Raw genomic sequence first — 22,678 nt, forward strand, 5'->3', positions numbered from 1 at the left:
ATGTCCCAGGAGCTGACTCAGCTCCAGACTCATCGTCCCTAAGGCCCTTTGTGAATAGCTCCCTCTGAGGAGTCCACATGTTTCCCATGGGGATTGGAAATTCTCATTCCCAAGGTCTTTGGACCTCTCATTATCAGAACCTAAGGAAGAATTCACGCAAAAACAGTTTACAGTCTTGGTTTCAGGTAGGATGTTTTTATGTTATCTGTGGCTTTTATTTTTATTTCTTTGTGCTCCCCCCATGCCCAAATAGAATTCCGTACAGAAGAGCAAAACTGTAAAGCTATTAGATTCATTTCTCCTGGATGCTGGCAGCACAGAAGATGCTACACGCACTCGGCAGTTTCCTATTTTGCCAATCCAAGAAATCAGCCATAACAGGACAGAGTTTAATCCATAGGAAATAGTTCAGAAAAAAACCAGTCAGATGCGGTAAGACAGCAATCGCAGACCAGAAGTAAAGTGGCTATAAGAAAAACACACAAACGCTTCACGAGAGGCAGTCATGCTTGACTGACTACTCTCGAGTTGCGAAGATTAAAGACAATAATAAACTTGAAAGCCCTTTCATAGTTCCAAAAATAATGGCATAATGGTGGCGATGATAATTAGGTGTGCTGTTTTAAATTAAAGTTATAAAACTATACAATCTTTTGCAAGCAATAGTCACTGTTCTCTCTTTTCAGAACCTTGTGGGCTTTTTGGTTTGTTTGTGTTTGTTTTTCATTTTACTGACAGGCGACAATCGTGCTTTCTTCTTACCTTCCTGGGCTGTGAGAGGCAGAAGTGACAGGAGAAGAGAGAACTGGGGTTCCAGGCACTGAAAAGGAGAGGATGGAAGGGTTTACCTGATAGCCTGAGTCCCTCTTTACCTGCTCAGTCTTGGGTACAATTAGAGCAGTGGGTACCATGCTGAGTGTCAGTCTTACTGCTTTAAGCTGGCCTAGCGCTGGCCATCAGTTTCTCCATAGGACAAGAGGGGGTGGCAGCTGAGTCCACGCCTAGTCCCTTGTGAGCAGGTCTACAGACAAGACTTGGAGAGTCTCAGTCCTCTGATGATGTGAAGCTCACTGTTTCCCGGCAAGGATTGTCCCTGAACTCTGCCAAGACTTTTGGTCACGTGAGCATGTATTCTGGTCAAAAGAAGGGGTTAGTTTTAAACAAGATTGTGTGGTTTCTAGAATCCTTCTTCTTCTTCTTTTCTTCTTCTTCTTTTCTTCTTCTCCTCCTCCTCCTCCTACTCCTCCTCCTACTCCTTCTTCCTTCTACTCCTGCTTCTCCATCTACATCTATTTCAAAACCCAATGTCCTTCGAGACTTCTTAGGTGTGTTTGCCACGGTAAAAACACACCTGCTGGGTCCTTGTCCCACTCAGTAGGCGTGCAGACCTCTCTGGGCCTCATTGTCTTCATCTGAATAATGAGAAGGAGAACACTTATTTCCTAGGATCTCCTGAAAGGATGGCTAAGGAAGGAAGGAAGGAAGGTTCAGCCTGTGATCCCAGCCCGCAGAGATGTGAACAGGAGGGTTTACCCCAGCTTGACTTACACAGTGAGTTCCATGCCAGTTTCCACTGCACTGTGGGACTTGGACTCAGGAAGGAGAGAAAGGAAGGAAGGAAGGAAGGAAGGAAGGAAGGAAGGAAGGGAGGGAGGGAGGGAGGGAGGGAGGGAGGGAGGGAGGGAGGGAGGGAGGGAGGAGCATCACTGGTGCCCAGTACCAGCTCACTACATCATCATAAATGCTGAGTAGATATGGAAACTTTGCAAGTTCAATACCACCATTATCAAAAACGTAATGAGAGCTGGGCATGGTGGTACCTGCCTTTAACACTGGCACTCAGGAGGCAGAGGTAGGTGGATCTCTGGGATTTCGAGACCAGCCTGGTCTACAAAACGAGTCCAGGACAGTCAGGGCTACAGAGAGACCCTGTCTGAAAACAAAGCAAATCATGTAACGAGAGCTTCCCAAGGTTGTGAGCTTAGAATAATGAAGCTAAGGCAGGAGGACTGTGAGTTCAAGGCTAGCCTGTTCTCTGAAGTACATTTGCAACCAGCCTGGGCAACAAGAAACTTGTCTTAAAATGTAATCCAGGAAGCGCTGTACAGTCTCGGGGGGAAATTTCTTTGATCAGTTCCTTAGGTTGAAGTTAAGATTTCGAGACAGTGCTTGCGGAGAGAAAATGCTGAACTAAGATGGGAGAGATAAGGTGAAGAATTTGTTTTGTCCCCGGAGACAGAAGGAAAAGGAGAAAAGCCAAATGGGAGGAAGCAAGAGAAAGAAGGAGGAGACGGGGATCAAAGGAAAGGAGAGGACATAGGAGAGGGTGGCTAGACAGAGACAGAGAGACAGACAGAAAGGAGTCAGAGGCGTGGGGTTTTGTACCAGGTCACCTAATCAGTCAGGCACAGGCGCTTACTTATAGAAATTGTCTCCTCCTGGGAGTTTAAAAGGAACTCACCCATCTAAAGTGCTGCACCGTTCTCTGCTTCTCCAGGGGAACAAACTCCTGGGCAGTCAATTCCCACTAATCCAGACCCTGGCCATGCTGCAAACCTACATTTCTAGCCTTGCAGATAAGCACTGGAAGCTATCGCAGTGTGGGGATGGATGAGTTCTGCCTGGAGACATTGTTTCCACGTAGGATCTCACCGTTTTCCTTTGTTTTGTTCTGTTTACAGTCTCCCAGACCCATCACTTCAGAAAGTCTGTTTCGTTTCTGTCTACTCCTCAAATTATTCTAGCGTATGAGCTTCTCATTGCCAGAATATTCACTTGATTTCTGCAAAGGCTTTTTCTGACAAAACCTTTACTTTTGTCAGCAGGGCCAGCTGGAAAAAAAAATTTATTCCCAATATTTATCCCAGTGTGTTTTTATATCTCCTTTTTTGCCTAACATAGAATTCCATTTTCCTATGTCACTATTATTTACTAATTTTATAATGGCTTTATGTAATTTATTTAAAGAGCCATGCAGGCGATAGTGGTTCTAATGTACAAGGTTGGTGTCTGTGCTACTCGAAATGCTTCTCTGGGAAAGGTTCCTGAACACACACAGGGAAACGGCACATAGATTAGGAACTTTTAGATTTTGTTTTTGTTTCTTGGACACGGGGTCTCACAGGGGTGCCCAGATGGCTTCAGACTCTTGAGTGCTGAGGCTACAGATATAAACCACCTTGGCTGGCTATAGAAACTTTCCTAATGCATATTTTTTTCATTGTTATCCAATAGACAAAAAATGGTAACGGTTTATAAATCCTAATAGTGATTCCTGTCAGCTTGAATAGCAATATTTATAATCCTTAAAGTTTGCCAAATTCACATGAAATAAACAACAGATTATGTATGTCTTTGCAAACATTTTCTTTATTCAGCTAATATTTACTGGATACCACCATATACCATACATAGGTCTGTAGGTTGATGTCAATATGCAGGTGAGGGCTGGCACAAGTTAGGTTAAGGCCATGACTGGACAGTAAAAACATAAGACGGGGACAAGGTTTTCGTAAGGCGGGAGAGAAGGAGAAGGGGAGGAGAATCAAGATGGAGATAGAGAAAGATGACCCAGAACTGGGTGGTCTTGACTTGCAAATGTAGTTGGGATGGATTTCTGTACGCAAATTTATCTTATCTAGGTGGGTGGTTTATATCCTTATCAATTGGTTGTGTTTACTGTGTGGATGTATTGTGGATTGAGAATTTAACATATAAATCTGACTGTTGAGTCCTGATTTTAATGGGTCGTTGGGAGTTTATATCATAACTATTAAGGAGCAGATGTTGGGAATGTAAACAGAGCAGCCACAGAGAGTTATGAGAGGGTAGCCACCACTGAGACCAAGGGATGGATGCTGGAAAGGTGAGCAGAGTCCACAGTAAGGGAGCCACAAGATAGGTGGTCTCTGTATGAAACTGGCATGGCAGCAACCCATTTGGTCAGAGAGTGCTTGGGGGCATCGTGGAGCCACTGAGATAAATTAACTCTAGTTCCAACCCCACTGGAGCCAGAACTAGCAGGAATAGACCACAAGGGTACTCACAAGAACCAGTCCCGCTGTTTTGTTTGTTTGTTAGTTAGTTTGTTTGTTTGTTTTTAACTGCAACATAGATCCAACGGAGAAGATTAGTTTCCAGTGCTGGTGTGAAGATTTCGGTGCAGAAAACAAGGTTGGATGGATGCAGCAGCCTGTGGGAGGTTCAACCTCACAGGAAGTGGCTGCAGATGTGAAGTGATCAGACTCGGTATATTTTGACAGCAAAGAACTGGCTAGTGGATAGATGAAGCCTGGAGGAAAACTAGATAGAAGCGATGGCCTCTAGGTGTTTGACCAACACTAATGATGAGATATGGATGAGCATGAGATTGACCTCAGGAGGATGAGGGGTGGTGGATGAGTTGAGCCTAACGCAGAGCTCTCCGTGTTTAGAGAAGACTTTAAGAGGAACAGGGGACCAGCAACAATAGATGTTGTTGAGAGGGAATGTAATGTGAAAGTGGAGACCTGATTTGGGAAGACGAAGCTCACCGATGCCCTTGGTAAGAGCGGTAGTGACACAGCAGAAGGTTAGTAATGGTTAGTGCGTGTAATTAGTAATAACTAATGATTCGTAATGACCAGCATATGATTGCTGTCTTAGCTCTCTGTAACTTCCTAAAGCTTTCATTTTCCCTTGATATTTTAGGCTTTTTCGTATTGAATTCAAAGAACACTGCATGTGTTTGTTATGTGAGTTGTATATGGTTGTCCCTGGCTTTATCATCTCGGCTTCCCTAGGGGCTTTAATAATGTAGGCATTTGCAAGCATCTATCAAGCTTGCAGTTAGAGTCATCGACTTCCTAAGGAACAGTTGCTTGGCTCTTCATCCTCTGGGTTCTTATTGCTTTGGCCATTTAGTGTACCATTTAGCTGTACCAGACATCACTGGGGCCTTCGGGGCTTTGGGTTTTGTCTTAGTGAGGGTTTTTCTGCTGTGAACACACACTATGACCAAGACAACTCTTGTAAAAGACAACATTTCATGAGGGCTGCTTACAGGTTCAGAGATTCAATCCATTATCAAGGCAGGAAGCACGGCAGCGTCCAGGCAGGTGTGATGCAGGAGGAGCTGAGAGTTTCTACATCTTCATCCAAAGGAAGCCAGGAGCAGACTGTCTCTCGTGTGGTTAAAAGCAGGGTCTCAAAAGCCCACCCTCACAATGACACACTTCCTCTTATACCCCCTAATAGTGCCACTCCCTGGGTCAGCATATTCAAACCACCACAGGCTTCATTTTGATTTTGCTTCATAAGCAGCCTCAGGAAAGCTCTGTGAGAAAAGCCAAGTGGGAGAAGAGGCACTGGTTAAGAGCAAGCTGCTCTGGTGGGAGCTGAGGAATGGAGAGGTGAGAGGGGTCTCCTGACCTTCCTACTCTCAGAGGAGCCCCGGCGTCTTGAAGCCAAGGTTAGTACCTGAGAACACACCCTGGACTGGTGAACTAGGTCAGGGTGACCTGGATATCACACAATCACATACCTTAGCATCTCTGCCAGGATTGGAATCTACCAAACACTTCTGATTCAGTCATCTATTCAACAAACACTTATGGAGGACTTAGTGCGTTCTGGGAGCCAGAGGACCCAAAGCTCCTTATCCAAGGAATGATCTAGTTCTCACAAGCCATGTTCTCTGACGGTGGGAAACCTGAGTGCTCAATTCAATTCATCTGAAACTGTCTGGATTTGAGCAGAGTCACCTTCTCTCTATATAAGAATTATGCAACTTTCCTTTGTTTCAGTTCAGGTTTTCTTAAACATAGAGTTGGGTGAATTAGATCTTAAGTGAGGAACTACGTATAAAGCATTGGGTAATAGCTGTTATCTCTGATCTGCATTTAACAAAGTCATTTCTTTAGCTCATCCTCAGCAAAGAGATATAACATGCTAGTTATATAAATATAGCTGGGTTCAGGTTCAGTCCATTATCATCAAGGCAGGAAGCATGACAGCATCCAGGCAGTCATGACGCTGGAGGAACATTTCCATGTGTTTGATGGACTACCTTGCAGATAGAACCCAAGTCTAGACATGAATTCACGTATGCTTCATGTGCACAAAGAAATATAACATGCAATGTGTCTAATACATTTTGAAGATACATGCATAGCCATTACACTTGCAAATGACCTACCTAACCTCAGTTTGACATATACGATGCCAAAATCGCCATCCTTCCTCCCAGTACTAGCAGGCTGTGCTCCAACAGAATGGAGCTTGTATGCTCTCTCTCTTACAACCGCAGCCATTTGATGCCCAGTGACTGCAATGTTTGGTGCCTAGGAAACAGCCTGCGCCCATTTCTTACCATCCAGATCAAAGCTACACAAGATGTGTCAGGCCGCATTCCTCCCATCTGGAACATCACCCAGCGACTCAGCAGTGTGGACAGGTGACAATACATTCAATCATTTGACAGTCACTTGTCCCCTCTCCAGAAGGTTTGAGAGCGTTTTGGCTTTTAGATCGGGGTGGAGGTGGAATATCTCCATATGCAGAGTGAAATGCCTTGGGGATGGAACCCAAGTCTAGACATGAATTCATTTATACCTCACGTGCACATTGTACCCATAGCCTGAAGGCCATCGGTGCACCTGTGTTTTGACTGTAACCCTGTTAAGACCACATGTGGAAGTTTTCCATGAATGATGTCATGCGTCACGTGGGTACCAAAAACATCCTGGATTTTGGAGCATTCCAATTTGGATGCCCTCTCTGTGTTGTATCAGAAGCACTTTGCAGACTGAAGACAAAAGCGGAGCCTAGAGAAGCTCCGAGTTCATCCTCTCAGGACCACCTATGAACAAGACCTTACACACTGAGGAGCCCTGGGCCAGAAGCACTTTTTTTACCTACTTGGTGGACTTGAATAAAGGCCGAAACTCTCCAAACTCTCCCCTGTCTCAGGGTGCATACACTTATCTTTTATCACTGTGAGCAATCATCAAACAGCAACGTCAATCACCCTGATATGTAGGGAATCTAAAGTGAACAGGTCTTCCAGGGCCTAGGCTTTAGCTAGCAATCATAAAGCGAAGAGTTTTTAGTAGGATTTCTAAGATCCCTTCCCAAGCTAATATCCAAGCACGCAGGTTCTAAACTCCTCTCTGTGACAGCCCTTCCAATCTTTAAATGAATCTGTCACATCACCTCTCCTCGGCAAAAACGTCCCCTTCCCTTCTGAGCGTCCCTGTCACTCCTGGTTTCCAGATCCCTCTCAGCTGCTCTGGCCGTCCTCTGGAAGTGGGCCAGTTCATAAGCTCGGTTCAGATAACGGGCACAGAGAAGCCTGCCTGGGACTTCTCCCAGGGAACCTAATCACTGCCAGAACCAAGACTGGCAGACTCAATTAGAACATCTGGTCACCTTCCTGGTCCCCACCACCCTGGGATACAACCACCAGCTTCACTATCTAGTGAGTTAGATTTAAAATCCTGGCTTTTAAGAAAAGTTGCCAAAGTCACGAGCTAATGTTTCCAAGACTTCTTAGCTTAAGAGACACATTAAGAAAGCTCGTTGAAATATCTGTTCCAATGCCCCTCAGTTGCCAGAGAGAGAGAGAGAGAGAGAGAGAGAGAGAGAGAGAGAGAGAGAGAGAGAGAGCCATCACCCACCAGGCTAAACAGCCAGAGTTGTTGCTGCCACCATGTGGCAGTCGCTATATTCTGTCTGTGTATGGACAGAAGGACCACCATCCAATGGCTGAGAAACAGACTTTCACTTTAGGAGTCCTGAGAGACTGAGAACGGGAGCCTGCACACCTGACAAAAACAAACAAAAGTCGCCCAGATTCCTTCTCTCTGCTTCCATCACTGGATTTCCTCTCAGCCTCTATAGCATCAGAACGACACATTCTTTAGAGGAGCCCCTGACACAGGTTATCCATCCACATGGGAGTAAGGGCAAACCAGAGTTCAGTCATACCAGAGTGTGGATCTGAGCCACATTGCCTCTCTCCCTCCTTCCGTCCCTCCGTCCCTCTTTTCTTCCCTCCATCCCCCTTCCTTCCTTCCCTTCCTCCTTCTCTCTGAACATCTCCTCCCCCTTCAGCCAATCTAAGTGTCTGGCTGGGACAGACCGTGTGTCAACCGTTCTCATTCCTTTGCCCCTACCTGAAAGACAAAAATCAATATTTAAGAGTGATTATTACCCAGAACAGAGATGACACAGCCTTACAGCGATGGCGGTAGAGATGAAAGCGAAAAGAAAAATTGGAGAGATACTTCAGAGCCGAGACAGAAACTTAAGGGGCTGCAAGGGAAACCGGAGCCTATGACACAGCACCTGCCCCTGTGCCCCCCCCACAAACCTCACGCCTCCCTTCCTGTTTATTTTCGTCTTCCTGTCTCCAGGTTGTTGCTGCTCCAAAAGAGCCTGAAGTGTGAAGAAAGAAAAGAAAGAAACAGAATGGCCTTGAGGCAAAACAATCTACAGCAGTACTTTTTAGATGTGTGAGCGCGCCCCGCCGCAGTGTCATGTGGAGGAAACCGCCATGCCCCTGTTCTCTGGAAAGTTAACCCCGTCCTTATAGTAACTCACCTCCTCTCTGTCATTGCCTTTACGCCACTCATTCTTCAAGAACGTCTTGCTGTTTTACTGCATGAGGCATGGCCCTGCATTCAGTGTACACACGGCGTGCATACAGATGTACAATGTGTCCATGCTGTTACATTTACAGAGAGAGCATCAGAAAAAAAGATCCAAACACGTTCTTTAGGCATGTGATAATGGGGTAGAGACACCGACGTTGAGAACTCCTACCATACAAAATGTGGACCTTAGAGTCAGGGATTCTGCCAAGCAGAAAGGCTGTGTGTAATTCAGATTAATAACAGTATCCTCCAGGGACAGAAGAAGGGGGGGGGGGGAAGGCCTGAATCCATGTGTGCACACAGGGTTACAAACAACGGCAGACATTCAATGTTCTTAAACAAGGAACAGCATGGGTTGGCTTTGTTGGGGTGCCTCAGAGTATGAAGTTCTGACCTGATCTCCTCTCCAGGAAGTTACCCCGAGATAGAAGGCACCTTACTGCGGTTCTCCTAACCTGCCATTGGCATCTCTTCTCTTACGTGCCAGACCTGAGTTCACTCCTTCTTCCAAGGGTGAACACACCCGACCCCCTCCTGTTCAGCTAGCTCCAAGGCAAGAAGACAGGATGTTCCCTGAGCCACAGACACTGCCCAGAGTGAGGCAGAGTGGATAACGCACATAGTTAGGCCAATCATGCTATCTATGCTATCACCAGCTTATTAGTAATATAGCAAGCTTCTCCATGGCCCCCGTCACATTCCGCCACCTCTTGATAAAGCCTACCACTCTTAAACTTAATGTTTTTATCACATTTACTTCTACTAGACATTAATTTAAACACATTATCTACAGCCGTGTCTCTTCATGCCATGCACACATGTATGCTCCGGTCCATGCTTAAACCATTGTGAAAGACAGACGTGTAATACTGAGGCTCAGGAACCAATACTGCAAAATTTGACACATCAACGTGTGGAGAACTTTGAACTAAAATAACCACCTCACCACTAAGGCCTCTCTGACGTTCTCCCACACCCCACAATCCCATTACTTTTGCTTTTTTCTCCCCCTAAATGTAGGCACAGAAGGGATCATTTCTCTAAGGATCCCCTCTGTAGGCAAATCCTCCAGGGGATTAAGTGGTAAGGAAGCCTAGATGGGGACACCACACCAGAGCACAGGAGAACTCATCACAGACTGAGGTCTGCCTAGGGCCATTCCTGGGCCCTAGATGCCTTGTCCAACTGCTTACATCCTCCACTTCCCTCCCCTAGTAAGAAAGCATTTAATCTGCCAGGAGTCACTAAGCTACTGGATGTTCCGTTTCCTGTGCGGCCGCCATGTTCGTAATGAACTTATGTACCTCTTCTCCTGTGAACCTGTATACTGTCTGCTTAGTTCAGGAGGCTCATTTTCTAACTCTTTGTGAGGAGGGGTGGATAGTTTCCTTTAACCCTATTTGGAATGTGAGAGTAGACAGACAGACAGACAGACAGACAGACAGACAGACAGACGGGGTGAATGAAGAGAGGAAGGGAAGGAGAGGAGTAAGGGAGAGAGAGTTAGGTTTTTTCCTGGGGATCAGGAAAGAAGCACGGACAGAAGGAGGGGAAGGGACTGCCCCCCTTAACTTTTCTGAGTTACGTGGGTGACAGTAACTACCTTCTTCTCTTAAAAATCTTTATGTCCTCACTTACGAAATAACGAGTTTTTACTAAAGTCCCTTCCATCCTTCAGAGTCCGTGTTGGAACTTCCTCACAGTTTGGGGGTGGCACGGGAGTTGGGGGAGGCAGGGCGGGTATCTGATTTTGTCTGGCAAATATTTTATGTCCTCTCTGTAAATTTCCTACAAGTTTGAACTGATCTGAGCTGCCAATTTCGATGTCATTTGGTGGGAAACTACTTAGCCCCGTCTCGGGTCCCCACGAGAGAGGATTTGTACAACAGCAGAAGCCTATTAAACTCAGCATCGAATAATCACGCTGTCCTTGAGACAGATAAGCGGGTGAGTGGGCAGACAGAAAGGGAGCAGAGGGAACGAGCGCCTTCTCTGTCTAGCGTTAGGTATGATTCATTGCGGCCACCAAGGAAACAAACCAGCAGGTGTATGTCTTTCAGCAATTATAGGACTGGCCCTTGTCCCAGTTCTAAGAGCAGGTGCCCAGTGAGGTCTGCAGCCTGAGCCCACATAGGCGGCGCCCTCTGTTTGCCGTCTTTCCAAAGGGCTCAGTGGTGTTTTTATTAGACTCCGCTCCCTTTCCACTGACACATCAGAACCATATACTGCCCTTGCTAAGGGAGCAGAGATGTTTAAGACTACAAATGACAGGAAAAACATCCCTGGTGATAGATACATTTCCCTGGTCCCTGGTCCCACAAAAGATCTTGGAATTCACAGAGATTTCCCAAAAGAAAAAAACCTCAGAGTCTATTTTCTTCTCATAAAGTATTTCCTGTAAATAAGCACATGGGCACAAAGCTGAGCATACTGCAGGCCACAGTCGAAGTGGGTGGGTTTTAAGAATCCTAAGAGCAAGCATGAATTATCGACGTTCCCCACATCCAGGACTCTCTTCCAGGCAGCTTCCTGTTGGTTCTACCAAGTAGCTGCCTGGCCTGGTCATTCCCAGATCATACAGGAAACCCATCAAGCAAAGCTCACGTTAGGATAAGAAGCTTCGGGCAGAAGCCCCTTGGTGGCCCCTCAGCTCAACTGAGGCCTCAACTGTCAACGCTACCTTGTGACTGTCACTTCGAGAGCCACTTCCTGCAGCTGCCATCTGGCTGATTAGAAGGACGAAAGGCCTCTGGTGACAAGCCCTCAGGGCATGTCTCCAACCCTTTAGGAAACAAGGAAACACAGGATTCTAATTAGAGACCTAGGGGCCACTAATAAATAGTTGGAACTGCCTTCAAGAACAGAGCTCATGCATCTGAGGACAGGAGCTCCTCCGTACCATCATCTCCCACATCTCTTCAAGCACCCACCCGTCATCTCTGTTCTGCCCTATCCTTGTCTGTCTTTCCTTTCCTCTTCATTTTTATTTAATTATAAATTAATTAAGTTATTAAGAATGTCTCCTTTTGTATCAGAGCTTTGCAAACTGTTCCGTTGTCTACTTGGATCTATCAAGAGCCAGACATGGAGGTAAAGGCTGGGAATTCAGAGACTGCGAGCCGTGCAAACCCCTCTCTTAAACGTGCTTACAGCAAACATGACCCCATACCTTGTTCCGTATCCGTCTATTTCCCCTCTCTGAGTCTCTTCCCTTTAATTTGCTTAAGAGACTGGTTAAGACTTTAGGCTCTGAGCCCAGAGCTAAATTACGTTTGATCCCAGCTTTATTCTGTCTCTCTTGCCTTCACTCATATACCAAGCAATTTAACTCAAAACCCAACAACTTTTTTTTTTTTTTGGTTCTTTTTTTCGGAGCTGGGGACCGAACCCAGTGCCTTGCGCTTCCTAGGTAAGCGCTCTACCACTGAGCTAAATCCCCAGCCCCCCAACAACTTTTAAGATGGCTTAAAGGTAAGGGTGTAGATGCCATCAATCAGTCTGGCTTCATGCACTAAGGCACTGTGCTATGTTTCTTTCCCAAACTGCCCCAGCCTTCCTCGCTTAAAAATAATTACACAGAGCTGGGCTGTAATTCAACAGCACAGCGCATGACTAGCATCTGTCCCAGCAGTCCCCAGCACTTGAAAAAAATTTAAATAAATATGTAAATTTTTCATGTACTTAATATGCACCTATATAATTATTTTTAATAATCCTAGTAGTATTCTGTCATAACTGTTCACATAAATGTAAGTATATTTACAAACAAATACATTTCTCAACTGTTGTCTTTATAGATTTAACCAACCCCCTTGGGTTAATATTTTTTTCAGTTTCTTACTATTATAAACAACAGTGACCATTATCCCTATAAACGCAGGGATATTATGACCCTGATTTTGGGGGATCACTCCTTTCAAGGCAAAACCCCAGATCAAAGCCTCTTCCTTCTTTAATGGTCTAATGCGGGGTTCCCAACCTGTGGGTCTCGAACCCTTTGGAGGTCAAACGATACTTTCAGAAGGGTTGCATAGCAGACATCCTGCACATCAGATGTTTACATTACAATCCATAACAGTAGCAAAATTATAAAGTAGCACCAAAAATAGTTCTATGGTTGGGGGTCACCACATGAGGAACTGTATTAAAGGGTCGCAGTGTGGGGAAGACTGAACCACTGTGCTAGCTGCTGATCCTAACGTGCCCCAGGAACTTCCGGTCCACGTGAACTTCTGATTCCCCCAGACCTTTACCAACACTCAATTTTGTTTCTGTCATTTTGAGAAATGAAAACTATTCAAGTATATACATTTTGTCATTAATTAACTACCACTTATAGTTTGATTTCTTTTGGAAAATGGATTTCCCCTGATGTCTAATAGAATTCTAGAATTTTCCTTGTTGACTGTAATGTCTTTCCTATATATTAACATTAACCTTTTTGTCTGATGCAGACTGAAATGTTTTCCTCAACTTTTAATGGTGAGGGGGGTTTTGCCACCTTAAAATTCACATATCTGTCTACATAGAGATGAGTCACCAACTCCCAGAGAATGGATTCATTCACTTTCTTTGCTTCTAGTCCTAAAAATTGATTTTTAAAACTAAGCAGTCACACAGTCAACATTAATGTGTAAGAAACAGCTGCCATGGGTAAAGGAAAAAATACTTGGTAAGCAAGCTATATAAAAATATTACTGTTGAAGGACCTTAGCTTTTTAGAATCGTGATTTTATAGTGAGTTTGACGATGGGGGAAAGCGAACTGATGAATGATTCACAAAGGCGGTGTGGACACACCGAGCAACTGACTCCCCCGAGTCCCAGCATTACAATTGATCAAACAGAACTGAACCACGCCATCTGGCTTCTGTATGAACTCCCCCGCAGTCAATTCCTGAAAACCAAAGCTCGTAACCAAGCGTCATTAATCTGAGCATTCTGGAAGTTAGAGAAAGATAAAAACATAAAACGTTCAAGGTCTGTCCTGCCTACAAGATGTGCAGGGACAAAAAGATAGAGCAGAAACTGAGGGAGTGGCCAACCAAAGACCGCCCCAAATTGAGACCCAGCCCATGGGCAAGAACCAATCCCTGACACTGTTAATGGTACGCCATTACGCTTGCAGACTAGAGCCTAGAATAACTGCCCTCTGAGAGGCTCCACCCATCGGCCAATGGAAAAAGATGGAGAGACTCAGCAAAATACTAGATGGCGCTCAGGGAGTCTTACAGAAGAGTTGGGAGAAAAAAAAAATAGGGACCCAAAGAGGACAGGGACTCCACAGAAAGACCAAGAGTCAACTATCTGGACCGTTGGGGCCTCCCAGAGACTGAATCACCAGAGCAAGCACGAGCCTCGACCTAGGCCCCTGCACGCATGTAGCAAATGAACAGGTTGGTCTTCACGCGGGTCCCCCAAACCACTGGAGCGGGGCTGTCCCTGAGCTAGTTGCCCGCCCGCCTGTGGATCCCGCACCCCCTAAATGGTCAGCCTTGTCTAACCACCGTGAGGGAGGATGTGACTAGTCCTGCAGGGACTTGATGTGGGGGGTGACATCCAGAGGGGGCTTCCCCTTCTCAAAAGAGAGAAGGGGAAGGGAATGGGTGAAAGATTTGCATGAGGGAATACTGGGAGGAGAGGAAGGGCTGATATTGGGATGTAAAGTGAATAAATAAATAAATAAATTTAATATAATAATATAATGTGTAATATATAATATATAATGTAATATAATAAATTTAATAATAATAAAAAAGAAGTTCGTGGTGATCCTTTCAAGTACCGAGTTCCAGATTTGCATGGGATACATGAGACATTGTCTAAAGAAAAGGAAATTAGATCTCCTCCAATCCCACATCCCCAGTCTTATCACTGCCGCTTCAAACACCTCGTGTGGCAGCCTTAATTTGGGCATTTCGATGGTATTGTTACAGTGGTGGCATCTCACTGTTTTTGGCTCTGAGAGCTAAAGTGGCCCGCCTACTGCAAAATGAAAATGCCAGGTCACCGCGGGGCGGTGGAGGGTGGGGATTTTTCTTTTCCTACGTTTTTCTCACCCTTCCCTTCCTTCTTAGCATTTTCTCATTTACTAGCTCCTGTCGCAATGCGAGGGGCACAGGAATAACTTGCAGGGTGAGGGAAGAAGGTGGCTTGCTCAGGACCGGTGGGATCCTGGAGGTCAGGAGTAATGGAGACTCCAAGCCACACCAGCTATCCCATTCTTCACTTAAAGCACTCAAATTCAAAAATTGCTCAGAATTGCAAAGCGGCTCATGACTCTGGGACGGGAGCCTCTTGCTGGGCACCAGTCTCCAGGATCTGCCTTGGTCCCACGTCCAGGTGGCAGGCTAGACCGTCCTGGAATCCTCCCGGAACTCAGTCTATACCCACTATGCTATAATTAACTCCTTATCGCCTCTGCCAGCTGCCCGCAGCCCACCACCCGCGACCCCCACCACCCGCAGCCACCAAGCTGGTGGAGATAGACAGAGACAAGATGCTCTTCCCAGCGAGGTCGGGCTGAGGCCCAGAATGCAGGCATTTAATTACCGCCCTCTAGGACTGCTTTTTGATACTATTCCTAGAACCAATTAGCCTGAACCTTTCATTTAAATGCAACTTGAAAATGCACAAACAAATGACTATGGCACTGTATTTTAGCGGTTTAAACAGCTCCGTTTGTTCAACTAAAGCCGATAAATAGCCTTCCAGAAATACACAGAAGGGCACTTTGGGGCTGATGAATGTCTAACAATGACAGCTGAAAGCCACAAAGGAAGTGCCACTTAGGTGGCATTTGCTAATGAGTTGTCTTTGGGAAGAGAAAGGGGAAAGTTGTTAGAATTATGGAAAAGGCTTCTCCGGTCCACTTTATGAATTAAGAATCCCCTCCATTATCACTTTGGGGTATGAGCTGGTTGAAGCCAGATGGAAACAGGTGACTTGGCTGAATGAGAGAACGTCTTTCAGAATCCTCTGGATTGAATAGCTATCGTCTACCCAGGAATATCCCTGCATTGGGTTATAGCATACAATACGTTAGCTAGGCGCTGCGCGCATGCGTGCATGCGTGTGTGCGTGAGTGAGCGCGTGCATGCATGCGTGAGTGCGTGCGTGCGTGCGCACGTGATCACGTGCATGTTAAAAGCTACTGAGTGGTTTATTTCAGGGAACACAGTTAAAGGTTATGTGAAAAACTGAAAAACTCATTGTCGTTTTCTTTCAACTTTGACATCGAGTATTCAGAATTAGTTAACAATTGAGTTTCGTTAACTTCGAGTTCAAGCAAAGATTTTAAATTTTAATCTTGTTTTAATTCCATTCTCATTTCGAGATGGTTTTTAAATATTAGTTTAATTGATTTTCCAGCTGGAGCCTAACCCTAACCAGGCTGATTTCGAATTACATCTCTTAAGCGTGTAAATCCAAAAGTAAACATTTCCCTGAATTAATACCGAACCGTCAGTCTGCGAGTGAGTAGACTGACCAGAATCTCAGCCTGCTTCTGAATGACACCGGAAATGATGACATATGTCACCCTGGAAATCAGGTTCCATGCACCTGAGAGACCAGAGGTTTTGAAGATGAAGAAAGATCGTTGAGAGAGAACGGGGATGGATTATCCAGCCAAAGGGCATTTTAATTTAATTTGGGATGAGGAAGCAACATCCACATAAAAATCTGTGCCAATGACAGAAACTGGGCACACAGAAGCCACCTGCTTGGCCTGGATCGTGAGTTCCCCTTTCTGTCTTCTGACCTGGACCCTCTTGGTGAGCCTCCATTTTGGTTCCTTTCTTCATTAAAACCTGGAATAAAAGTCAGCCTCTCCCACGTTGTGTCTGTCAATCAAATGTGCATTATTATTTTGTAGGTTTCTTTGGTCTGAGTTTCTGCATAGAGTCAATGACATTGGGTTCTTAAGTCTTTTTTGTTTCTTTGTTTTTTTGGTTTTGCTTTTTTTTAAAAAGATTTATTTATTTATCATGTATAAGTACACTATAGCTGTCTTCAGACACACCAGAAGAGGGCATCTGATCTCATTACAGATGGTTGTGAGGCACCATGTGGTTGCTGGGATTTGAACTCAGGACCTCTGGAAGAGCAGTCGGTGCTCTTAACCACTGAGCCATCTCTCCAGCTTGGGTTCTTTTATTTTTTTCTTTTTTCTTTTTTCTTTTTTTCAGAGCTGGGGACCGAACCCAGGGCCTTGCACTCGCTAGGCAAGCGCTCTACCGCTGAGCTAAATCCCCAACCCCTCCAGCTTGGGTTCTTAAATCTTAATCTGGTGGCACACCTAAGTGGCCAGTGAATAATGCCGAGAGGGCCACACATGAAAGTCGGCGAATTCTTTTGTGTCCTTCAACCGAATATTTTTCTACTTGACTTATACAACCTTCTCCCTTTTGATTGACCTCTGTACACCCTGTTCCCACCTCCTCTATTCCAGCCTTGAAACAGTCTTGCCCTTTTCTCATTAAAGTCCATCATCCCAATCCAGGTCACCTTGGGTGTCATTACAGAAATCTGTTTGGAGAGCCTTAAAAGTCTACGTAAGGTTTTGTTGTTGTTGTTTGTTTTTGTTTTTGTTTTTTGTTTTTTTGGTAAAGTCATCGGAGACGAAGAAGAACCCGGGATCCTGGGGTACTGGAGACTATCCAGAGAACATGCAGGTCCTCTGTTCCCTTCCTGTACCAACATCCTCACCAGAAACGAAAAGGGGGGAGGGGCAGGGCACCGCTCATCCGACCTATTCTTTCTGGGGAATTTCAGATTCTTTTCTGTGGGTTCTTGGTCTCACTGATAAAGAGATTTTAAAATTAACTCAGGAAGGGAGCTCAAGGACCATTTACTAAAAAGAAAAACAACAGCGTAGGCAAGTTCTAAATCCCCAAACTGCCCAGAAGAAGGAGCCAGAAGGGGTTAAAAAAAAAAAAAAAGGAAAGTCATGACTTTTAAGTTCCATAGAGAAACGGTGAAGAATCCAGAGTGTTGGGGAAACATGCTTAGGCTTTTGCCTGCTATCTGATAATGAAATCTTAAAAAAGAAAAAAAAAATCATACATTTTAGTCAGAACTCAGAAAAGCAGGCTTAGCAGTACTGAGGTGAAGTTCTGTAAGCGGCCTCGTAGGAACGGGTCGGGAAGGGGCGGGTAGAGAATCTCATCAAAGGGGGATAATTATTCTTCCCTCTCCCTAGCATGTCTTTAGGGGAGTCAGATTTCCTGTGAGGTGGTCTTCTGCCCAGGTGGCCGTTAGGCCTATATGGGTTAATTCTGAGAGAGAAGACAGTATAAAATATCCTTGCCTCTGTGATTGATCAGAATGCCCTAGCTTCATCCAGGGCCAGAAGTGGACCTCAGATCCCACTCTTCCAACGGTTAATGGGCCTCAACAGAACTCTTCAACTTTTCATTCTGCATTTTGAAGTGTAAGGAGGAGAGGCGATTGTGACATTGTTACTTCTGACGTTGTTGGAGAATGGGGTCCGAAGCTAACTATGAAGGAGAATTCATCTGTGATGGCCTCCAAAGGTGCTAATTTTTATCTACTGACTTTACATCACCAGGCCTCAGTATTGCCTCAGATCTTAAGACCCTTAGAGCCATCCAGGATGAAATCAATTTAAAAATCTTGTGTTTAATATCAAATGGTGTTTAATCTTGATAAAGCAATAAATAGTATCTGAATTTCTCAAAAGGAAAGGCCTTCTGTGCAATCATCAAGCAAAGAGGCCAGGAGAGAAAAAGACAACAGGGAGAGAGACTCAGACAGAGAGAGACAGACAGACAGACACACTTGCACTCAAGAACACACACAGAGGGGCGGGGCATTCAAATTTGCCTCCAATATCAGCTGAGAGTGAAGTTTATTGGAAAGAAAAGGAGAAGCTGCTCTCTGGCGAGATATTCAGAAACCAGAATGTGTGGTCCTTTTGCCCATGGGTAAACAGTCACACCTGTTCTTTGTGTGGGTTTTGAGCTTGTGACCAAAACATCGCTGACCCTTGAAATGATTGTGTGCATTTATTTCTGTTCTTGAAGAGGCAATTCCAAACTATCTTTGAATGAATTCTGGAAGCTCTGCCCTTTGCCCCCCACCAAATTTAAAAAAAAATAAAACTGAAGAACTTTGTCATTTAGGAAATGTGTGTCTCGATGTGTCTAGGTCTAAGCTGACTTCAGTGTTGGTGTGGAGCTTGTGAGTGAGTCACTGCTGTGTGACAAATCCTTTCCAATTCATGTGACATCCAATCCTTCTTGTAGTTCACTGTGACTTTGTTAGGATGTATGTGCCCTTGGATGGTTTAAGGTGGGGATGCATTCTGAGAAATGCAACATTTGACAAATTTGTCCTTGTGTCAATGCCATGGAGATGCTATAGGCATAGAGAACTACTCAGATTCCCAGGTTTTTGTCACAGAACAAAGAAATTGGACCAGGGACAAATGGATGGTGAGAAATGGAGAAAGTTGGAGGTTAAGGAAGGTGAAGGCAGCCCAGAGTACAGAAGTGGACTAGAAAGCTAGAAAGGGGCTCAGGGCCATGACTCCTGTTTTTTCACAGGTCATTTAAAAAGCACTCACATTCTCTCATGGTTTTGATCACTGTGTTTTTTCTTGTGTTTGCTCTGTTTTTGCTTGGTTTTGTTTTGTTTATTTATTTCCTTATCTTATTTTATGAATACAACTGCTTTGTCTGCATCTAGATATGTGAACCACATGTGTGTCTGGTACCTGCAGAGGTCAGAAGAGGATGTCAGACCCCCTGGAAACTGAATTACAAATAGTTGTGAGCCACCATGGGAGTACTGGGAACTAAACCCGGGTCCTCTGCAAGAGCAGTAAGAGCTCTTAACCGCTAAGCCACCTCTCCGTGTCCTAACACACTCTGTTATTTACAAGTAGTTCACTTAGAAAGGGTTTCTAGTCTTCCTCTGACAGCTGATGTCGATCATGGTGGCCTTTCTTAATGCTCCTCTCCTGCCACTCAGCCACTTAAAAACATAAAGAACAGCTGGTATGTTACTAGGCAACATAATCTTGTGGGACCAACACCACAGGTGTCTCTCTGTGTCTTGAAGTGTGAGTATCTTTCCTGTAGCCAAGCTCTTCTCCTTCATACCAAGTTATCTTAGTGGATAAAGTTCCCCCAACACTTGTATCTATAAAAGTAATAGATGGTAAGTCCATCTCCTCTCACTAACAACAATATTATACCATGAACACTTTTTTTTTCTTTTTCTTTTTTTCGGAGCTGGGGACTGAACCCAGGGCCTTGTGATTGCTAGGCAAGCACCCAACCACTGAGCTAAATCCCCAACCCTCCATGAACACTTTTTAATAGCACATCTAAACCAAGAGAGTTGTACTTACAGTAGAAGTTCAGTTGATATTTAGAAACTAACATTAACAATATAAAGACACTAAGTCCCAACTGAAAAGAACTAAGAATTGTGGTGAAGTCAACCCAGAAGACCTTTAGACACTTAAGGTCCTACAGTCAAAGGAAATTAAAAGCCAATTTCCATTTTCAACTATGTATCTTTTTTTGTTCCAGAAATATAGCCAAGCTTTCAAGCACAGAAGCTATATGATAAAAAAAATTTTACTGGTAAATAGAATTAAAATATGATTTCAAAGAGTTTAAGGGACAAGGAAATGAATAAGAATTTCCTTATTGTGTTTAAATAAGACTAATAAATACATTAAAATTATATGACAATTTTAGCAAAGCAAAAGTAGAGACTGAATCCTTTGCACGTATACATATTTAAGTTGAAAGTTTTTGGTAAGCAACTTTAAAATGATCAAGAAACACACAGTTCTAAGTTTTTGTCCTCTGGAAATTCACAAGCAGAGTTGTTGGCAGCCATGACTCTGCCTGTTTCCAGTCCCTTGTCCACATCCGGCAGAGCGGCAGAGCGGCTGAGAGCACAGACATTGTTTCCAGGAGGTACCGAGCACACTTTCCTGAGCCAAGAGTCCGACAAGCATTTCTAGTTGTACTCCCTGTGAATTTCTTCCTTTGAAAACTCACGGTACTTTAAGCATCCTGCAACACTGTGCAAAGGAGTATCCCCCACCAAAGAGCACTTTGGATAGAAATGCAAAAAACGGGGGTTGGGGATTTAGCTCAGCGGCAGAGCGCTTGCCTAGGAAGCGCAAGGCCCTGGGTTCGGTCCCCAGCTCCGAAAAAAAGAACCAAAAAAAAAAAAAAAAAAAGAAATGCAAAAGCGTCCTCAAAGATTAGATCCTGTGTGTTTGTGGATGCTGTTCTCACAGGAACCCCAGCACTTACGATCCCCATTCATAAAATAGGGGAAATGATGCCACCACACAGCGTCTCAGGGGAGGTCAAGTAGAGAGATGTAGAGTGTCTGCCTGTGGCTTACATTCAACATGGATTGCTGGTACATTCCGACCAAGCCAACTCCCAATTCTCTCTTCTCTCTCTCTCTCTCTCTCTCTCTCTCTCTCTCTCTCTCTCTCTCTCTCTCTCTTTATTCTTCCTCTTCCTCCTCCTCCTCCTCCTCTTCTCTCTCTCTCTCTTCTTCTTCTTCCTCTTCCTCTTCCTCCTCCTCCTCCTCCTTCTCTCTCTCTCTCTCTCTCTCTCTCTCTCTCTCTCTCTCTCTTCTCTCTTCTTCTTCCTCCCTCTCCCTCTCCCTCTCCCTCTCCCTCTCCCTCTCCCTCTCCCTCTCCCTCCATGCTTAGCCACCTGACCGACTGTGAATATTGCCTGCATGGGAGAAAAAGCAGCATCTTTTCCCTCACCCATGACAAGGTCCACAGCTGATATCCCTAACACACGCCTGGCACACGGCAGATTTGAGAGAGGAGCGTGCAAACTTAAGTGATGCTTCACATGGCCCCAAGGCCCTCAGAAAATGTCTTTGACCTGAAGACCCCTGAAGAAAATTGCGAATTGCTCTTCTTGGGTTCAATGAGTGATAGTTACAGAGAAATATAACTGGGCAGAAAGGGAAGGTAGCCTCCTTAGCGTCTTCTGTGTGTCCACAGGGCTCCTCTGGGATGAGGGTCTGGTCTACTTCAGGTAAGGAAAGTAAGAGAATTCCCTTACGGCCATGTTTCCAGAAAGGCAGGAGAAGGTAGGAGCAGCTTTGCTTACAGCTTTCTCAATTGCAAGGTGTCAAATCTGGGGCTGTCGTGCACTGAAAGCCCCTGCCTTCCCCCACATTTCCTGCTGGCCTCTCTCTCCTCCACCTCCACTGATTCATGCCTGTTCTGCTCCAGCCAGTTCCACCCTCTCGTAACAAATGCTAAAGGACAAGCAACTCTCCTTCCCTTTGCTATCCACATATATTTAAGGGCTCATATATATGAATATGTATGTTATGGTATATAATAGATATTATAAGATAATAAATATAATATAGGCAAACTATGTTTGTATAATATAAATTAATATAAAACTAATGTAATGTATTAAAATAGCTCCTAATTGTTTCTGTATTAATTATTTTTATTACTTGCCGAGAGTCGGGAGTTTTATGACATTTTTGCCATTCATAAAGTGTGCACTGATCAGAGTCATCCCTCTGCTGCCCTCTCCTTTTCCCTCCACATTCCCCTGCCTTTGGTTGTCATATCCTCTCCCCGCTGCCGGATTCCATACATGGTAGAAATGTGAGATGGCCACCCTTCTAAATCTGGCTTGGACAGAGAAGGATGATTTACTATGATGACCTCTAGATGTCCCTGTCTTTCTCAAGTGACACAATCCCATTCTTTATGGCTACGTAAAGCCCCACTAGCGTAAAATTCCTAGTCAATTATTTACTTTCTCTGAGCCTTAGGATCCCCATTCATAATTTTCTTTATCCATTAATGGACTCTAGGGTGATTCCTATTGTGTCGTCTGTACTAGAGTAGCAATAAACATTGGCGTGCAACTATACTGGGCTGGCTTTGATTTCTCCCTCCCCCCCTTCTCTGAGGCAAATCTCAGAAATGTAGAGCAGTTTTATCTTTACCTTTGTGGGGAATGTCCACATTGTGCCTTAATGGCCACACTAATTTACATT

At 44.7% G+C, this 22,678-nt stretch overlaps 1 protein-coding gene and 1 long non-coding RNA gene across 2 annotated transcripts in view; one reads left to right on the top strand and one right to left on the bottom strand.

The window, feature by feature from the left end:
- Window positions 1–22,678, bottom strand: part of LOC102547604 (60S ribosomal protein L27a-like) — a 170,201-nt gene that overhangs the window by 23,264 nt on the left and 124,259 nt on the right. The gene's annotated exons all lie outside the window — the stretch shown is intronic.
- Window positions 12,721–16,468, top strand: LOC134482581 (uncharacterized). The gene is made up of 2 exons (XR_010058854.1): window positions 12,721–14,028; window positions 16,004–16,468. It is a non-coding gene; the product is annotated as an uncharacterized LOC134482581 (long non-coding RNA).

The sequence above is a fragment of the Rattus norvegicus genome, chromosome 1 (genome assembly GCF_036323735.1).
Source record: "Rattus norvegicus strain BN/NHsdMcwi chromosome 1, GRCr8, whole genome shotgun sequence".
Lineage (NCBI taxonomy): Eukaryota > Metazoa > Chordata > Mammalia > Rodentia > Muridae > Rattus > Rattus norvegicus.